The following is a 16,240-nucleotide window of genomic DNA, read 5'->3' as shown; positions in this document are numbered from 1 at the left end:
GGAAAAACATTTAACTATATTATGTCGTCGGATACTCTGACTCCAGTTTTGTCTAAAAAACACAAAGATAAGGACCGACACACGAGGTCCGCGGCCTCTACCGACACCACGCCAAAGCCGACTACACGTGGTCCGGTTCTCAGCGAGGCGCCTACGCAGCCCCTGACTACCGACGACACTTCTTTGGTGGTGCCTCTTGTGCCCGAGGTCGCAGGCTCCTCGGCCCACACCCCGACTACAGATACCGAAGCCACTCTTGGCGTTGAACCTCAAAATGTGGACAGGTCTACCTCCACTCAAGGTGTCTTCAGACCTTCCTCTTCTTTCTCCATCAAGGCTTTCACTAAGTCTAAAGCAGCCATGCACTCTAAGAGACAAGCTACACAGGGCCCATCTCCAGGCCCCATGCCTAAAAAACAGATGCTTAAAATGGCTGAGGATTTAATTACTCTTATCAGGGGTTCTCAACCCCCACCGGACAAAAGGCCCAGAGTGGAGGAAGAATCCCCCTCCTCTGATCAGGGCTCCATTATTTCAGAGCACTCTGATGATCAGGAACATTCTTACTCCCCTTTTGAAGACTCTGATGCGGAGGAGTCCATTCCTTCTGTATCCCCCCCAGAGGATTACTCATTTGGGGAAACTTTGCATACCTTAAGGGAGCACTTCCACTGGGAAGGCCAAGATTATTCAGATTCCAAGAAAAGGCTTAGGGAATTTCTTTTACTACCTCAGCACAGGCCTCTGGCTATACCTCCTGTCTTGGACATCCTAGATGATGTTTATTCCGAGGCCTGCCTTAACCCGGACTCTCTGCCTCCAGCCCCAGTTAAGCCTGACAGGTACTACAGGGTTCCTGACTCGCACCAATTTCTATACAAAAGCCATGCTGCTGACCCAGAAACCATCTCACAGGGCCCCAAGGGAATTAAGGCCTCCACTGCTAAAAATCCATTACCTTCTGAGAGAGATTCCAGATCCTTAGAAAGGTGGGGAAAAAAACGTATATACCTCGGCTACCTTAACCATGAGGGCCTTAAACTGTCAGTTCCATATGCTAAAATACCAACAGTTTTTGTTATCACAATTGAAAAGTAAAATGTCACAACCTGAACAACCAGACTTGAAGGAGTTGCAGGATTTGATGCATAGTGCAGAACAAGTGGGTAAGCATACCTTACAATGTGGTTTTGATGCTCTAGAGGCCTCATGTAGAGCTGCTGTTACAGGATCGGTCATACGTAGACATGCCTGGCTCAAGGAACAAACCTTGCCTGATCATGTCAAAGCTAAATTACTAGATGCCCCTCTTCAAAAGGATGTATTATTTGGTGCTAATGCTGAGGAGGTATTAAGGAAAATGGAGGAAAAGGCTAAATCAATGCAAACTGTCAAAGATTTTCTACAGGTACAACCCCCACGTTTCAGTAGAAATTGGCCTTCCAAAAATTGGTCCTTTTCAGCCATGGACAGACCCCAAAGAAGCAGATACAGGCCCGAGGGGCAGAGGACAATCCCAAGGATCGTTTAGAGGCAGACAATGGCAAGCTCCTACACAAAGAGGTGATGAGGATAACTCGCAATCATTCAGAAAGCAAGCCCAATGACTTTCCCCTTTGCATGCCAAGCAAGACTCAAATGGCAGCCCCCTTAGGAGGAAAGCTGGCATTATTTTCAAAAATTGGCATATTGTCACAAAGACAAATGGATCCTGGACATTATAAACAGAGGCTACAGATTCCATTTTCACACCCTTCCAAAAATGAGAGGCATGCCAAACCTGCCACACAATCAAAGGGCAGAGGCACAAAGGCAAATTACAGATCTCATAGACATGAAAGCTATTGAAGAGGTACCTACGCACGAACAAGGTCAAGGTTTTTATTCCAGGCTATTCCTGGTACCAAGGAAGGGAAAAGATTGGAGACCTATTTTGGACCTATCCATCCTAAACACATTTTTACTCGTACCAAAATTCAAGATGCTCACTCTACAGCAACTTCTTCCCATGCTGGGCAAGGAGTCTTGGCTGGTAACATTGGACCTCAAGGAGGCATACCTGCATGTCCCAATCAGACAAAATTGCAGAAGATACCTCAGATTTCTTGCAGGTTCAACCCATTATCAATTCTCTGCATTGCCCTTTGTTAATCAGGCCGACTGAGGGCTACTACAAGCAGATAACTCAAAAGTGATGACTACAACAGCGAATACACTCTTAACATCAACATTTATGGTAAGTGTGCACAACTGTACTTTCTTTTACCATGTTGTAAGGAGTAATACTGTCTTCAAAATGAGATATCACATGCCACAATTACATGCTCTATAGCAGTTATTTACAAAAATATTTAAAAAATCATACTTGCTGCTATCCCAACTAAATAAACTGAGTGGAATTTACAACAACAGTCCTGTCAAGTATGTACAAGCACCAAAATGCAACATTACCCACAATGCCCCCTTGAGTAGTATGTCCGAGTATATACAAGCACCAAAATATGAAGCATTGCTTGGGGTTCCTACCAATCAGTGATAGCATGCTCAAACCAGCATCAACTTGGACAGAAATCAATACTATACTCAATTTCTTCTATTCTATTATTCATGCAACCATTGTTTGTTTTTTTTGCAGACAGATGTGGACAATTTGCAGACAGATGTGGACAATCATAAGAACAGAAGTCTATGCATGTTGGGCATTTCACTTCTAAATTAAGCAGAAAATAACAAACAATCTAATACATTAAAAATATATATACACATGAAAAGATTCACCTATTCTGTCCTCTAAAAATAATATACGCACCGCTCAGGTACATAAGGTCAATAAACCAGTGTAACCTCGCATTTGGATTGTACTTCCCAATTACTTATTTCATCTCATATGAAGGGTTTCCCTCCATTTGTGCGTATGTTTCCAACCTCAGCAATACAGGACTAAACTGATAAGATCATCTTTTTCCTTAACAAGGAAATTTAGCCAGGGCATTTGAAATAAATGTATCCTGTACTCTATTTGATAGAATCAATTATACCAACTATACATGACCTAGATGACACTCGGAGCTTTCAAAAGCTGGCTACTTGTTCTAAGTTTGACAAGTGACTAAAAGTACAGCCTAGAAATGCAACAATGTGAATGAATACTCTTAGCACATAAAATACTTGAATGCCGTGTACATTGTAAAAATAATTCAGGTAAATGTTGCAGGTTCAAATGCAAAGAGAAAACAGTAAAAACACAAGTAAATGGCACAGTCTACTAAACAGGTTTATAACTAAGCACAATGCATAGCCCACTAATTGGATAGTATATTGTGAATGACGGCAATCTGGTACCTTTTTTTTTTTTTACTCCAGCCAGTAACTTAGACTAGCATTCCCCCCTGTACCTTGCATCAGACGTTTATGTAGTGGATACTGCAAATCTCTCTGAACCTAGGAGCACCAGTCTGAGTGGAGTCGTGGTCCCAAATTCTCATAATAGACTCTTCAGATTCTGCATGGGAAACTCGTGTGGGGGAATGGAAGAGAAACGTCAGAAAATGGTGTATAAGTATCAAATAGATGATGGCAATCATTCTGGCAATCTGAACATTTAAACAAATTTGGCAACAGAAATCCCTGTCAGTCCTGAAAAGACAATATCTGTAATGTGGTACATAACAAGAAGAGGGAACTCCCTTCTATCTCCTGTGATGACTGTCTATGCAGGTATGAGAACTGGCCCAAGAGACAGAGCGGGCAGCCTGGACATAGTACTTTCCTTCTCAAAACAACAGATGGGCACACTATCTGAGCTGTAAAATACCTAGACCCCAAGTAATGGATGGTAAAGAGGGAAGTGATCTTCGTGTTTCACTGTTGCAGTCATCACACTTGGATTGTAGCATTGGTGGTATAGTGGTGAGCATGGCTGCCTTCCAAGCAGTTGACCCGGGTTTGATTCCTGGCTAGTGCAAGAAGTCTGTACATTTAAACTGATGGTATCAAAATGCTCACTCTACAGCAGCTTCTCCCTATGCTGTCCAAAGATGCCTGGTTAGCCACCCTAGACCTAAAGGAAGCCTTTCTACACATCCCTATCAGGGACTCATGCAGGAAATGTTTACGTTTCAGGGCAGGATCTACGCATTATCAGTTCTCTGCACTTCCTTTGGCTTAACCACTGCTCCCAGAGTTTTCACAAAATGCCTGGCTCCAGCCATTGCCTACTGCAGACAGAGAAAGATGCAAATATACCCTTATTTGGATGATTGCCTGATTCAGGCAGACAGTCAGGAAAAGCTGTTGCAGCACCTGACATTTATAAAGGGCCTTCTAACCTCCCAGGGGTAGATTATCAACGAAAAGAAATCAAAACTAGTCCCCAGTCAAAAAATTGTATTCCTGGGTGCAAGCTTGGACATTGCATCCCAGATGGCATTTCTTACTCCATAAAAACAAGCCTATCTGACAGGCTCAAATGGCCACCAGAACCCAGCTATCCACAAGGAAAATCCTGCAGGCTCTAGGGTTCATGGCCTCCTTCATTCTACTACTTCCATATGCCAGACTGCATATGAGGAGACTTCAGTGGTACTTAAGTCTTTTGTGCCAACATTCTCAGGACCTGGAAACTGTCATACCTATCATACCTTGTCTCAGGACATAGTTTCTTTGGTGGGCAGCAGCATGCAACCACAATAAAGGGACTTCCCTTTACACAACCCCATGCCGCCCAGACCCTAATAACAGATGCATCAGACTATGCCTGGGGTGCACATCTGGATGGCAGGTGCATTCAGGGCCACTGGAGCCCAAATCAAATTCATCTGCACAGCAACCAAAAAGAGATGCTAGCTGTTGCATGCTCTGACAGCTTTCAGATCCCTACTCCTACCAGGGCCCCTTCGAATAAAAACCGACAACACCACAGTGATGTGGTACATTAACAAACGGGGGGGGGCCCACTCTGCAGGCTAACCATGACCCTGTGGAACAGTTTTGGCTATGCATATTCACCTGCAAGCTCAATTCCTGCCAGGCAAACAAAACTCTCTGGCAGATGACTTAAGCAGAAATCTCCTGGACCCACGAGTGGCAATTAGACCTCAACACCTTCATCTTTCTAACCCAGAAATGGGGTACCCGAGGGTGGACCTATTTGCCTCCCCCTACAATCACCAGCTCAGCAAATTCTGCTCCAGGGTACCTCACAGCAAGGCCTGGAAAGTGGATGCCCTATCCTTCCATTGGGTAAACCTCTCAATCTATGCATTTTCCCCTCTGCCTCTTACAAGAGTACTACTCAAGATCAGGCAGGAAAGACCAAGGGCAATCCCGATTGCCCCAGACTGGCCGCCCCAAAATTGGTACCCACTACTGCGCAGTTTGTCACTGGTGCCACCATGGCACCTACCCCCAGATCCAAACCCTCCTCACTCAGCAGGAGTGACGGATCTTGCATCCGCAACTGCAGACCCTGAATCTTGCAGCCTGGCTTACTCCTTGAATTCTCTTCCAGTGGCCAGCCTAAGCAAGCAGGTGCTGGATGTCATTCGTGAAGCCAGAAGTCCCAGTACAAAAGGAAATCCTATGCTGTTAAGTGGAAAAGGTATTGTTCCTGGATTCACTGTAAAGGAGCGGATACAGCACAACCCTCCTTACCTCTCATCCTGTATTACCTAGCAGACCTACTCCACAGAGGCCTATCCTTTTCTTCCATTAAGATCCTTACATCTGCCATCTCTGCTCATTACAGCATTGAGCCACCTCTCTTCACTCACCCCTGTCATCAAACAGTTCTTGAAGAGGGGCTAATAACTTAAGGCCGCCAAGAAGAGCCCCCACTCCTGCTTGGGACCTTAACTTTGTGCTGGAAAAGCTCACACTACCCCCCCTCCCCCACCTTTGAGCGTCAGCAGAGTTAAAATTCCTCTCTTGGAAAACAGCCTTGCTTTTGGCCATCACTTCAGCTAGAAGAGTGTCTGAGCTACAAGCACTTATGGTTGTGGAACCCTTCATTATTTTTCATGCTGACAGGGTCTCCCTCAGGACTAACCCTACTTTTATGCCTAAAGTGGTGTCCAGTGTGGCTCTCAACCAATCTATCCATTTGCCCACCTTTTTCCCTAATCCTCAAAATAAGGGGGGAAAGGATCCTGCACTCTTTATTTGTGCACAGACAGCTCAGATTCTACCTTGATATTGGACTAAGCCCTTCAGGAAATCTGACCAGTTACTAGTCAGCTTTGCACCAGGGGCAGAGGGCAAGGCGATATCAAAACAAACCATCTCCAAATGGATAGCACACTGTATCCATTTCTGTTACAAACACCATGGGAAACCACCCCCTCGGGGTCAGAACGCATTCCACTAGGGCACCTTCAACCTCTACAGCCTTTCTGAGGGGAGTCCCTACCAGAGACATTCTGGAAGCTGCTACTTGGAGTTCTGTTCAGACCTTCACCACGCATTACCACCTGCCTATCTTTTCCAAATCCAAGGCGGGTTTTACAACAGCAGTCCTGCAGGGCATACTAGCCAGCCCCAACTCTTCTTGACTGCCTCCACCCATTCTTCAGCTTTGGGACTCAACCCAAGTGTGTGACTGCAACAGTGAAATCCGAAGAACATAGTACAGTTGCATACACTTACCATAAATGTAGATGTTAGAGTGTATTCACTGTTGCAGTCCTGGTTCCTCACCCACCAGCCCCCTCTCTCTCTCCTTCTCTGTTTCTCTTACTCACCCCTTACAGGGCTATTGGTATTTACTTTTTACTGGTGGTGTTTTTTTCATCCGTAACTTGGCTCCCAATCTGGGGACTCCTGACATTTGGGGCAAGAAAAACTGATGTAATGGCATCGGCTGCCTGTTTTTATACACCTGATGTCAATCCTGAAGCAACAGCAACCGACGCAGAAATACTAAGTCTCTGGTATTTGGGCCGTCTGAGGGCTACCTGCTGGCAGATAACCCAAGTGTGATGACTGCAACAGTGAGTACACTCTACCATCTACATTTATGGTAAGTGTACACAACTGTACTTTCTTCAATCTAGTCCACATGAGTTGGAAAGCAAAACTTATACAGGCATATCTCTTTACGTCTTAGTCCTGAAAAATAGCGTGTTGGATAAATAAACGATAGATAAAAAAAGCAGCTATACCAAGACGCTCGCTGCCACCTCTCACAGCACAGTTCAGCTAAAAGAAATGGAGCCCTTTTTGTAAAATCCTGCAAATTTATTGAACCAAAGTTGAGCGCTTTCTCTCGCCGAATGCGAGCTTCCTCAGAACAAGTTGTTCATAGTATAACAAAGTTAATATACTAAAAATGGCGCCAAATCAAAACATTTCATCAATTATCCAATTACTGTGTTTAAGCACATACTACTTATCCACATTACATAAAAAACACTGTTCATAAAAATCAGATGTAGACACATTTTAGATTATGGCACAGATCACTTTTTTAAGTTTGGAATTTTAGAAATGGTAAGGAATAATCCCAGGGGAGGAAATTCTAAAAACTATCTGGCATATAGAGAATTATGGTGGCAAATTTATACAGATGCCACCACATACCCAGGGATTAATGATTTTTTGTCTATCAAACCACTTCTTCTTTTAGAATAATATGTTTCAAGTATTTTTTACATTACAGATTCATATAAATGAATTGTGATTTTTATGAATAGTGTTATTTATGTAATGTGGATTAGTAGTATTTGCTTATACACAGTAATTGGATAATTGATGAAATGTTATGTTTTGGCGCCACTTTTAGTATATAAACTCTGTCATATTATGAATAATTTGTTCTGAGGAAGCTCGCATTCGGCGAGAGAAAGCGCTCAACTTTGGTTCAATAAATTTGCAGGATTTTACAAAAAGGGCTCCGTTTTTTTTAGCTGAACTGTGCTGTGAGAGGTGGCAGCGAGCGTCTTGGTATAGCTGCTTTCTTTACGTCTTAGTGCAAAAATTCTGGACAGTGCCAAGGGTATTGAGGGGGAAGGGGAACAAAGGCCCAAAATCAATGATGGATTTTAAACATTGCTCTTATAAAATTGGAAAGTTTCTAGAATAACAAATTTTGCTTTAGCATGCATCTTCTAAACTAAATGAAGTCTGAAACACAAACATCCTCATTATTTTGTGGCGGCCAGCTCCTGAGAATTTTGAATCGAATTTCAGCCCTAAGTCTTCTTTAAAGCTAAGTACCCCGTTGGGGAAACTTTTCTTGCCTCAGACCGATGTCAGACAAAGTTAATAATTGTATTTCTTGTGGGAAGCAAATACCTCATAAGGATTTTCATTCTTATTGTATTCCTTGCCTAGACCAAGACCACGACGTCGCTGGTTGTCGGTTTTGTGCTAGGTTCAACAAACGTACAATCAAGCGTCGGGCAGATTTCGCCCGACATTATTTTGGCAGAAAATTTAACTATAGCATGTCGTCGGATCAACCGACATCAGCAATGATTAAAAAACGCAAGGATAAGGACAGGCAGCCAAGGCCAAGACCAGATACTGAGGCCTCAGCAAGGCCTGCCGCCGGTTCTCTGGTTTTCAGCGAGGCACCTACGCAGCCCCTGACTATCGCTGATGTAGAAATTCCGAAGGCCTCCCAGACCGACTCAGCTAGGCCTCAGGAGCCGGTTCCATCTCTCCCCATGGACGCCAACCCTGACTGTGATCCGGAGAATTCGGACAGGCCTTCGGTTTCTGAAGGTGTCTTCAAACCGACAACTATCTCTATTAAGTCTTATGCTAAACTTAAAACCCCCTTAAAAGTTAGGAAACCGGGTCCACAGATACCCCCCCCACAGGCCCCTATGCCTAAAAAACAGATGCTTAAGATGGCTGAGGATTTAATTACCCTTATCAGGGGTTCCCAACCCCCTCCTGACAAAAGACCTAGACTGGAGGAAGATTATCCTTCCTCTGACCAAGCATCCATTTCCTCAGCTAACTCTGAGGACCAGGATTACTCCTTCCCTCCTTATGAAGACTCAGATGCTGAAGAGTCCATTCCCTCTGTCTCCCCCCCCTGACGATTACTCTTTTGGGGAAACTTTACACACCATGAGGGAACACTTCCACTGGGAAGGCCAGGATTACTCTGACTCTAAGAAAAGACTCTGTGAGTTTCTTCTTCTTCCACAGCATAGACCCCTTGCAATTCCTCCGGTTTTAGACATTTTGGATGTTTACACCGAATCTAGTCTAAACACAGATTCCTTACCTCCTGCACCAGCTAAACCAGACAGATACTACAGAGTTCCTGATACTCGTACGTTTCTATATAAAAGCCCTGTTGCAGACCCCAAAACCATTTCCCAGGGCCCCAAAGGGGTTAAGGCCTCTACTGCTAAGAATCCACTACCTTCTGCAAGAGATTCCAGAGCATTAGAAAGATGGGGGAAGAAAGTGTATATGTCTGCCACTTTGGCCATGAGGGCCTTAAACTGCCAATTCCACATGCTAAAATACCAGCAGTACTTGATTGCACAGTTAAAGCAGAAAATGATCCCTCAGACAGATCAACCTGATTTCAGAGATGCAGGATTTGCTGCATGCAGCAGAACAGGTGGGAAAGCATACCTTACAAGTGTGGTTTTGATTCATTGGAAGCCTCATATAGAGCAGCTGTCACAGGGTCTGTAATACGTAGACATGCTTGGCTAAAAAGAGCAAGCCTTACCAGAACATGTCAAAGCTAAGTTACTGGATGCTCCATTGCAGAAAGATGTGTTATTTGGTATCAAAGCAGAGGAAGTTTTAAAGAAAATGGAAGAAAAGGCAAAATCTATGCAGACAGTTAAAGATTTTTTACAGGTACAACCTCCTCGTTTCAGCAGAAACTGGCCATCAAAAAACTGGTCCGTTCCTGCATCAGACAGACCCCAAAGGGGTAGGTACAGACGCCCAAGGGGCAGAGGCCAGCCACAAGGTTCTTTCAGGCCTAGACAGTGGCATACAACAACTCAGAGGTGGAGACAAAAGATCTCAACCCTTCAGGAAACAAACACAATGACTTCCCCCTTCGCCTGCCAAGCAAAATTGCTCTGGCAGCTCCTTTGGGAGGAAAACTGGCTCTATTTCCACAAAATTGGTGCATCATAACAAAAGACAAATGGGTTCTGGATATTATTACTGGAGGCTACAGATTTCATTTTCACACTGTACCACAGATGAGAGGCATGCCAAATCTGCCTCCAAACCAATGGACAGAAGCGCAAACACAAATTTCAGCTCTCATGGATATGAAAGCAATTCAAAAGGTACCTACAAAGGAGCAAGGTCAAGGTTTTTACTCAAGACTATTTCTAGTACCAAGAAAGGACAAAGCCTGGAGACCCATTTTAGACCTCTCAATTCTAAACACATACCTGGAGGTACCCAAATTCAAAATGCTCACACTACAGCAGCTTCTTCCTGGTAGTGTGGCTGGTAACGTTGGACCTCAAAGAGGCAAGTCCCTGTCAGACAAGATTGCAGAAGATACCTCAGATTTTTGGCAGGTACAACGCATTATCAATTCTCTGCATTGCCCTTTGGCTTATCTACTGCGCCCAGAGTATTTACGAAATGCCTGGCATCAGTAATTGCATACTGCAGACAACAAGGAATACAAATTTATCCATATCTGGACGACTGCCTGATCCAAGTGGACAGCAAGGACATTCTGTTACAGCATCTGGCATTTGTAACAAAGCTGTTCAGTTGCCAAGAGTACACAGTAAACAAACAGAAGTCAAAGCTAATACCCTCACAACAGATAATATTCCTGGGTGCCAGCTTAAATACAACGGCCCAGATGGCTTATCTCGCGCCAGACAAACAAAAGCAATTGACTCAATACTTCCAAAAGATGGCAACTTTTACCCAGCTCACTGCAAGGAAAATCCTGCAGGCATTGGGGTTCATGGCATCCTGCATTCAACTAATCCCATATGCAAAGCTCCATATGAGGAAATTACAATGGTACCTGAAAAGTGTATGGACTCAACACAGGCACAGCCTTGAAACAAGTATACCTCTCATTCCCAGCCTTCAAAAAGAGTTCCTATGGTGGGCTCAAGCATGTCAAATAAACAAGGGTCTTCCTTTTGTCCTACCTCCAGCAAACCAAACTATGACAACAGATTCTTCAGACTACGCCTGGGGAGCACACATGGCAGGACATTGCATACAGGGCAAATGGTCTGCAAAACAAATGCATCTACACATCAACCAAAAGGAGATGCTAGCTGTGCAAAATGCACTGACAGCCTTCAAAGACCTCTTGCATCCAGGACAACTACTAATAAGGACAGACAACACCACAGTTATGTGGTACATAAACAAACAGGGAGGAACACACTCTTACCCTTTATGCAGACAGGCAATGACCTTGTGGAACACAGCATTGACTTACCAAGTGCAACTGCAAGCACAATTCCTGCCAGGAAAGGAAAACATATTGGCAGACGAATTAAGCAGAAATATGGCAGATCCTCACGAGTGGAGACTACACCCACAAGTATTTTCAGTAACTCAAAGGTGGGGACGCCCAGACATAGATCTATTTGCCTCCCCCAACAATTGCCAACTACAGAAATTTTGCACAAGGACTTGTCATTCTCTAGCCTGGAAAGTGGACGCCCTATCATTCAGTTGGACAGCATTGACAGTCTATGCCTTCCCACCACTGCCTCTATTGACCAAGGTATTACTGAAAGTCAGATCAGAGAGACCACCAATGATCCTCATTGCTCCGGACTGGCCGCGTCAGCACTGGTACCCATTACTAAGGAACTTGACTCACAGCCCTCCATGGATCTTACCTCAATTCCCACTTCTGTTGACTCAGCAAAACTCTCAGATCCTTCACAGTCAGCTCAGGGCTTTAAATTTAGCTGCATGGAGAATACCTTGAATTATCAATCAACACTTCTCTCAAAGGACGTCCTGAATGTCATTTTGGAGGCCAGGAGGCCCAGCACCAGAAAAACTTACTCAGAAAAATAGAAAAGATTTTGTGCATAGAACCAGGCTAAAGGCCAAAATCCGTGGATACCAAGCATTCCTCAAATACTGCAATACTTAACTGAGAATGCTATACACAGGCCTTTCTTTCTCATCCATTAAGATCCATGCTTCAGCCATTTCAGCTCAATATAATACAGATCCTCCCATATTCTCTCACCCTTTACTAAGGCAGTTTCTCAGAGGGGCTAAAAATGTAAGACGCCCTTGGAAACCCCCAACACCAGCTTGGGACCTCAACTTTGTTTTAGAAAAATTAACACTGCCTCCTTTCGAACCAGCCTTCTCAGAAGAACTACAATACTTGTCATGGAAAACAGCTCTGTTGCTGGCTGTCACCTCAGCACGCAGGGTCTCAGAACTACAGGCACTTATGGCAGTGGAACCTTTCATCATTTTCCATCAGGACAGAGTCTCTTTACGAACTAACCCTACCTTTATGCCAAAGGTAGTATCCACTGTGGCTTTGAATCAGACCATTCATTTACCCACCTTTTATCCAAACCCCCAGAATAAAGGAGAAAGACTCCTTCACTCTTGTGACATTCACAGACAGCTGCGTTACTATTTAGATAAGACAAAGACCTTCAGAAAAACTGACCAACTGTTTGTATCCTATGCTGCAGGTTCACAAGGAAAGGCTATTTCAAAACAGACCATCTCCAAATGGATAGCACATTGTATCCGCTTTTGCTACTCACACCATGGGAAAGCAGTGCCTGTTAATATTAGGTCCCATTCTACCAGGGCTACAGCAACCTCAGCAGCCTTTCTCAGGGGGGTTCCAACCAAGGACCTTCTGGAGGCAGCTACTTGGAGTTCAGTGCACACCTTTACCAAGCACTACCACCTTCCATTATACTCAAAAACCAGAGCTGGCTTTGCCACTGCAGTTTTGCAGGGCATCTTAGCTTCGCCTAACCCAGTTTAGTACCAGCCACCCATCCATAGCTTTGGGATTCAACCCAAGTGTAATGACTGCAGCAGTATAACACGATGAACATAGTACAGTTTTGTACCTACCATAAATGTAGATGTTCGAGTGTATATACTGCTGCAGTCCAGGTTACCCTCCCACCATCCCCTCTCCATACCAGGGTGTTAGTTATAACTCCATGTACATCAATCAATTGGATGCTTGTCTCTATGGTGTATTTGCTAACAGCTAGTACTTTTGTTTATCTACTAAGGTATTTTTGCATAGTTATTTGTATTGCCTTCCTAGTTGGGGGCACCTGACATCTGGGGCAAGAAAAACTGAAGAAAATAGCGTCAGCTGCCTCTTTTATATCCCTGTCGCACTGAAGTCAGGGAAGAAGCGACGACAGCCGACGCCAGACCAAGACTTTGGGCAGATAACCCAAGTGTGATGACTGCAGCAGTATATACACTCTAACATCTACATTTATGGTAGGTACAAAACTGTACTTTCTGAGATGCCTCTCGCAGAGTCGCAGATGGTCTGATTGGCTACATAAATTCACACAAAGGGACAGCCTCAAGCTACGCACAAACTGCATTCTTCTACTGGTAACTAATATTGCTGCAGTTAACAGTGCTAAAAAGCTTTTAGCATTGGAGGTAACTTGTCAAAAAACTCCCCCATAAAAAAATGAACAGCAGTAGTTATGATAAAATGTTGTTTCAACAGGGTTTATTAAAAAAGGCTAACGGTGGGAAATCCATTTAAAAGAAACTTTATAAAACAGGGGGACAGCTGCTATTAAATTATTCTTTTCTGTGATGCCCTGGTAGCTGGTCTATGCATGTTTTGGACCACATCTGTCCCACTGATCACTCGCTCTCATACACACAGACACAGATGGTCTCCTTCACCCATTCACACATTGCCTAATTTCATTCACTTGCACCCGCAGAAACATACACACACACTTTTAGTTTGCCATGACTTTTATTTTACACTCGCTAAATAGCAGCTTCGTGACTGTAAAGTAACTGTTCCATCTGTCACACTGATCACTCGCTCTCATACACACAGTCTCCTCTTCTTTCTCACACTCACACTCACACTCACACACTCACACACACACACTCACACTCACACACACACACACACACACTCACACACACACACTCACACACACACTCACACACACACACACACACACACACACACACTCTCACACACACACACACTCACACACACACACACTCACACACACTCACACACACACACACACACACACTCACACTCACACACACACACTCACACACACACACACACACTCACACACACACACTCACACACACACACACACACACACACACACACACACACACACACACACACACACACACTCTCACACACACTCTCACACACTCTCTCACACACACTCTCTCACACACACTCTCACACACACTCTCTCACTCACTCTCACACACTCACACACACTCACACTCACTCACTCACACTCACACACTCACACACTCACTCACACTCACACACATACATTCTACTTTCATGCATGCATTCACTCACACAAGCAGACAGACATGCAAACACACACAGCAAAAGTCACTCCTACTAGCTACGGCTATAACTACGGAATATGCAGACTTCAACACAGTATAGGTGGGTAAGGCTTTGGAATCTCAAGCATTTCAACCTTCAGACCTTAACAGGTGATGCAACACACGATACAGGGGTCCTGCAAAACTTGTACAGTACTATACCTTGAGATAAAAACATACTTGGTGAAGTCTGTTGCGATAAGATATCCATTGTAGCTGATTTAGTTTCAGTGTGACCGTACTCTCCTGTACAGTTATCAAATCAGGACAGAATTAAAATCGAGGGATCCAGTAGCAAAGCAGGTAATTTCTGCAAATGTGTGTGTGTGTGGGGGGGGGAATAGCTGCTGCTGGACCCTCAATTTATTGGGGCAGGACAGTAGACTCTTACAACTGGGGGTGGAGGTGTTATGCAAAATCCAACTGGCTGCCACCATTTGATGAGGAAACGCAGACGGAACTGGGTTTGCTGTAATCGATGAGAAAAGAGAGGGAGCATTCAAAGCCAATTTTATCAAAAAAGTCCAATAGGACCATCGGGCAACTCCACTACAAAGCCAAAGTTGAGAAGGTAACTGACAACGTTCAGTTACTTTTTCAACTTATTTTTTAGCAATAGCTTGAAATTACGGGCTCTAAACGTACTTGCACTGCAAGAAGGCACTCTGGGTTAACATTATGGAATTCCTGTTGTCTCATAGCGTGCTTGGATTTAAGCACAGAGGCGCTATGGGATGGTACTCGGGGTTAATGATTTAAAATGGTGGAAGACTTTATCATGCTGATCAGAGGAAGCCAAGCTACCCCTTCCAAAAGGAAAAGAGATCTGTCCCCAGTAGTTTTATCTGAACAGGAGTCTGATGCATCTGAATGTGAAGACATGCAACCCCTCTGCTTATGAGGATTCTGATGCAGAGGAATCCATTCCTTCAGCCTCTCCTTTGGGGAAACCCTTCATACCTTAAGGGAGCATTTCCAATGGGAATGTCAGGACTACCCTTAGTCTAAAAAGAGACTCGGAGAATTCATAGATCTTCCACAGCACAGACCCTGGCCATTCTCCCAATCCAGGATGTTTGTGGACGACGTTTTCCTGGAATCCAGTTTGACTCATGACACCCTCCCTCCTGCCCCCACCAAAAAGCCTGACTGGTATTAGAGTCCCTGACTCACACAAATGTATTTTCAAAAATCCTACTGCTGACCCTGAGGTAATTTCTCAAGGGCCTAAAGGAATTAAAGCAACCTCTGCTAAGAATCCCACCTCCTCAGATAGGGATTCCCAAGCACTAGACAGATGGGGTAAAAAAGTATACACCTCTGCTACTCTTGCTGTCAGTTGCATATGCTAAAATTTCAGTAACATACCATGGAACTCCTCAAACAAAAAGTGTCTTTTCCTGCTTGTGCAGAATCTAGAGTTACAAGAGTTAAGGTATTCTGCAAGTCAAGTAACTAAGCACACCTTAGACTGTGGTTTTGTCACCCTAGAAGCTTCTTGCAGGGCAGCAGTCACCGGTTCTGTCCTTAGAAGGCATGCTTGGCTTAAGGAACAGTCCTTACCAGACCATGTCAAATCTAAATTATTGGATGCACCCTTGCACAAAGACAACTTATTTGGTGCCAAGGCAGAAGAGGTCTTAAAAAAGATGGAAGAAAAAGCTAAATCTATGCAGACAGTTAAGTA

General features: G+C 44.1%; 1 protein-coding gene and 1 non-coding gene across 4 annotated transcripts in view; both read left to right on the top strand.

Moving 5' to 3' along the window:
- Positions 1-16,240, top strand: part of CNN3 (calponin 3) — a 711,458-nt gene that overhangs the window by 672,499 nt on the left and 22,719 nt on the right. The gene's annotated exons all lie outside the window — the stretch shown is intronic.
- Positions 3,893-3,964, top strand: TRNAG-UCC. The gene has a single exon. It is a non-coding gene; the product is annotated as a tRNA-Gly (tRNA).

The sequence above is a fragment of the Protopterus annectens genome, chromosome 10.part0 (assembly GCF_019279795.1).
Source record: "Protopterus annectens isolate FY-2018-M chromosome 10.part0, PAN1.0, whole genome shotgun sequence".
Lineage (NCBI taxonomy): Eukaryota > Metazoa > Chordata > Ceratodontiformes > Protopteridae > Protopterus > Protopterus annectens.
Note: the sequence above shows the minus strand (reverse complement) of the source record. Positions and strands in the feature narration are given on the sequence as shown.